The sequence below is a fragment of the Monodelphis domestica genome, chromosome 1, assembly GCF_027887165.1.
Source record: "Monodelphis domestica isolate mMonDom1 chromosome 1, mMonDom1.pri, whole genome shotgun sequence".
Lineage (NCBI taxonomy): Eukaryota > Metazoa > Chordata > Mammalia > Didelphimorphia > Didelphidae > Monodelphis > Monodelphis domestica.
In genome coordinates this window covers 286,372,859-286,377,861 of record NC_077227.1, presented here as the reverse complement: position 1 = coordinate 286,377,861, position 5,003 = coordinate 286,372,859, and positions in this window count along the sequence as shown.

Here is a 5,003-nt window from a genome sequence, read left to right as displayed (position 1 = left end):
TAAAGATGAGAAGAGAGGCAACTTCCTGATTCCCTGATATCTCTCTTCATATGTCAGATCAAAGGGAGGTTGGCTCAGAATGCTCTCCTGGTGAGGTTTTTCCTGACTGGGCTCTTGTGTGCCTCAAGATTTATCTATGTTGAGTCTTGCTGTGGGGGAAATCTATCCTCTCTGAATTCATATAGTAGGTAACTGCTGCCAAAATATGTTTACCACAATGTAGAAATTATAGAGGTTTTATTATTTTATATAAAAATATATAACATATAAAATTTATTATTATATATTCTATTATAAAACCTAGATTTTATTATTATACTTTAATATAGCTTAAGGCCAGGAAAAACATCTGAATAATCATTAGTATGCCCTTGACATGGCATTGTACCCCCAAAAACTCAGGGAAATTGCTTTTCTTCCTTACATCCTCGTGACTCCTAAACTAAAACATCCAATGACCCCTATAGGACCCTGAGATGATTGTCCTCCTTTGATCCTCCTTTAGATTTAAGATGAACAGAGAGATGAACCTCCAGGCTACACCATTCTATCAGGCTATATCTCAGACATCTGTCTGTTCCCTAAAACTAAGGAATCTTTTATGAGGGTCATTCCATATGTCTCCAGGCAGACCCCAGTTAGATGACCAGCACCCCCCACCGAATGGTTGAGTGGCTACTGCTCTAAAGTCACATCCACACCATGACATAGCATTTATTGTAAGAGTATAAAATCCCCAGAATTGATAGGTTCTGGGAGCAGCCTTCCATCTTGCCGTTCCACCTGTACTATCCTCCTGGCCATTCTCAACATTACTTTCCAAATTAATACATTACTCTTTTTATTTTTAAGCTATGTTTCGGAGTCTTACATTCTTGCAGAAAGGTATCCTTCCAGAACTCCAGGGGTATACATCTGCAGCCCCACAACACCCTCATGGGCAAAATTATGTCAGAGTGATAGAGAAATAATTTATTACTCATTCAGTGTCACTTATGTTTTTATCTCAAAGAGATCTAATTTAGTACATCATGTTAATAATAAAAACAATATATCCTCTGGACAAGGCAAGCTAGAATTCAATGACTTTACACACACTTCGGGTAATGTTTCTTCTTAGGCCATAAAAGTTAGAGAGAAGATAAATTCATAATCTCATGCTTCCTTCAATGCTGTAAAAGTTGAAAAATATAGTTAAATGGTGTCATAATCTCATATATCCCCTGAGGAAACAAATCTCATAAAATAAACTCTATCTAAGTCAGATTATAGATTAAACAACATTTAGAGGGTTCACAAATAGACTAATTGAGAAGGAATATTTAGGAGTTAAGGAGAGATCCAAGGAATGGGAAATATTTGAGATACTTCTGACTTCTTTTTAAGGAATGTCTATTGCTTTAAGTCCACAGGACTGGTTTTGGTCAGGTGAGGTTAATATTAAAAGAAGATGGGTTTTAGGTTAATCACAAGTTGCAGGAGGACAAAAAGGGAATAAAAAGTGTTTAATTCCCATTACAACCTAAAGTTATATAAATTATAATATATCTATATATTCTCACATTTATAGGAAACTTGCTTGGGGATGTGATTGTAATGTTTCTCCTGCATGTGGGAAATCCAAAAGAGATCAGTGTCAACCCTTCTCCTTCTGTCTTCAAATTCATTGCCTCTGTATCAGAGATAATGTCATTCATCCCATTAAAGGTATTAAACAAGCCTCTTCTCAAATCTCTATCCATTCTGGCATTAATATATGTAATGGAAGGCTGGGACTGACCAATGAGCCTAGTCCTCATGAGCATGTGTATCATAAACAGCTGACGGAACATTAGAGCAGGCATGGACATTGTAGAGAACTGGTCAGAGATTGCTAACCATGTTGGTAAAGAGAAACTTTTTTGATTACTGTGAAACCAGAACTGAGGTGCTCCCAAAAGGCATTAGCCAGCCTGAACAAATCTCTTAGCTCTAGCTTGGTTGGCATTGGAGGACAAGTTGCTACGATTCCTGGAGGGCAGGGGGAGATGGGAGGGGAGAGCAGCAACTGATAATGCTATGCATGCCAGTAAGGACTGAGCTTTTTGGCCAGTCCTATTCCACTATTACACATTAAAAAAAGGTTTAAGCAGCTGTCGGGTTTTTTTTATATAATTATGATACATGATAATACAAAGGGGGGATCCATTTGGTAGACAGACAACATAAAAGCATTGGCTGCTTTTTTGGCTAGCAGTTAAGAGGATCCCACCTCTGTCTTTTCTTGTCTCTTCCTCCCCTAACTGAGCAGGATGTCTAGTGGAGCTAACAGGGAACATCCCATAAATTTTTAAATATCACCATCCAATAAAAGTAGCCCTCCAGAGTCTAGAAGGAAGAGGGGAAGGTAGTTACGTGGTCATAGGTCAAGAGGCAGCATGCACAAAAGATAGACAATCTCTTCTGGCTTCTTCCTCCCACAAGTCTCTAAAAGTCAGGTTCAAAAAGATGTTATCAAATTGGTGAGCTCTGGGACAGAGTGTATTTGCCAGTTCCGGAGTCTGACATCTCTATGGTAACAGTCTCCAGGCAGCAGCTTGGGAGCTAAGAGTTGCATATATAACTGCACTATATAAAGCATAATTCAGTTAATGCTTTCTCTTGTTTGTGCCATTCTGTGTTTTTTATCATATACTCTGTAATTATGTCTATAGGATGGACCATCAACACTCTCCTCAAGCTGACCCAGGCTGAACCAGCCTCTTGGGGCATTAACTGACTTCTGCCAAACTCATTCAGCTGGCTTTTATACTCACTGGGATGGAGGTTATAGCTTTCTCATTCTAGAATCAGAATTTATTTCCTAGCCAAACTACCATCATCCACTCTTCTTTCCTTTGGCCCTATTTCCTAATCCAACAATCGAAAGTCTCTCATTGCCTTTGTGCACATAAAGCACACATGCATCTGCCCTGGAGGAGCTAATAGGACTCATGCAAATATTCCTTCAATTTTTCATCCATGAAACATCTTAACTCTTTCATTTTCAACAGATCAAGTCATGACACCTTGCAGTTCCCCCTGGCCACTTGAAACTCCACCTTCTATCAGATCAAACATACCCTAATACCATGCCTTAATTTACAAGAACTTGAGAAAGTCCTTGCCAATTTTTCTGTATACTTGGAGACCATTTCTAACAGTGCTAACTCTCTACAAGTGCTCCAAATCAAAAGCTCTTCACTGCCAAAGTTCCCATGGGCAAAGACCTGACCAAGATCTTCTCCTTGCCTCTCAATGAAGAGTCTGCACACAGATCAACACCTTTTACTATACTTCAACTGGCCCATCCACAATCACAGAAATCAACCTTCACATTAGTATAAAACATTTTTATTCAATCATTTTATTTGTCATTCAATGTCAATGTTACCATTTTATATAATACCTGTTTTTTTTTTCTCAAAGGGATCTGATTTAGTGCATCATGTTAATAATAAAATCAAGCCAGAGAATATGACTAACTCGCAACCAATCTAGCACATCCTCTGGACAAGGCAAGCTGGAATTCAATCACTTTACACATACAGGGTACTATTTTTTTAAAAGCTACGAAGCTGGTACAATTTAAAGCAGGTAAAAAAACAAAGATTTGTTTTGGTTTTTTTAATTCCAGTAAATTATACTTTCAATTAATAGCAACAATGATACCATAAAGAACTTTGTGCCTTTTTTTTAATGTTCTGAACTTTAATACAAATTAAAAGTAGTATTGAAGTCTCTTGGGATGGAAAGTAGGCAACAGCTGCATTTAGCTTTAATATAATCAACAAACAGCTGGGTTAAGTTCTGGATGCATGGTCCAATGATTGTAAGGTCAGATTATACAATCAGACATCACTTATAAGGGCATAAGTTGCAAGGCTTTTTCGGCACATTAGATCAAATCTACCTCAAATTACCTCTGACAAAGGTAAACTGCTACCAAAGATAACTACAACTGAAGATAAATTGCTTCTTGGCTTTCATATGCATGAATACTGACAAGACACAAAGACCCATAGCAAGCATAAAAGGAACCTAGTAGTTGTTGCACTATTCTATCTTGAGATAGAATCTTGAGAGCTGGTTAGTTGTTCTGTCTTTTAATGAACTCTACTTTAACTACATAAACTATGTATGAGGCTGTGTTTTCACTTTTTAGTGGTGCAAAAATAACATGTATTGCATAACTATCCATTTAGAGAGCATTTGATGCTAAATATTAGGGAAGATGCAAGAGAGACAAATGACCAAGCCTGTTTCTGAAATAATACCCTCAAACCCAGGAAAAAGAATAAAGCTAGAGTGTGCTCCTGACTCTCCAGATTTCTTTCTCCATCATAAAGCAGCAGCCTTCTCCCCCTGGAAGGTCATTCACCCTGCAGCCTCCTCCTCTGATTAGCTGGTTCCTCCCCAAACCTCTATTTTGAAGAGAGTACCCAGGCCAGCCATCTTCACTTCATTCCACCCTGGGTCCTCTATAGTTTCTTGACTTTCCAGACTTCTTTCTCCACTATGACCCTATACAAATACCTTCTTTTCTTCCCTTCCCAGTTCTGCTTCTTTTTATGTGTGCTCTTCACCCATTAGAATAAAAGCTTTTAAAAAATTTTAACTCTTAACTCCTATCTTAGAATCAATGCCATGTATTGGTTCCAAGGCAGAAGAGTGGTAAGGGATAGGCAATTGGGGTTAAGTGACTTGCCCAGGTCACACAGCTAGGAAGAGTCTGAGATCAAATTTGAACCCAGGACCTCCCATCTCTAGGTCTGGCTCTCAATCCACTGAGTTATCTAGCTGACCCAACCAGAATAAAAGATTTTTGAAGGCAAAGACTGTCTATATTTTTGCTTGTATTTCTAGTCTCAGTACTTAGTTCATTATTCGTTTTAATAGGAACTGTATCATAAACTTTTCCAAAGGCTGCTGACCCCTGACAAAGTAAGTCTCCAAAAAAAATCCTTATAAGAGAGAAAATGTGA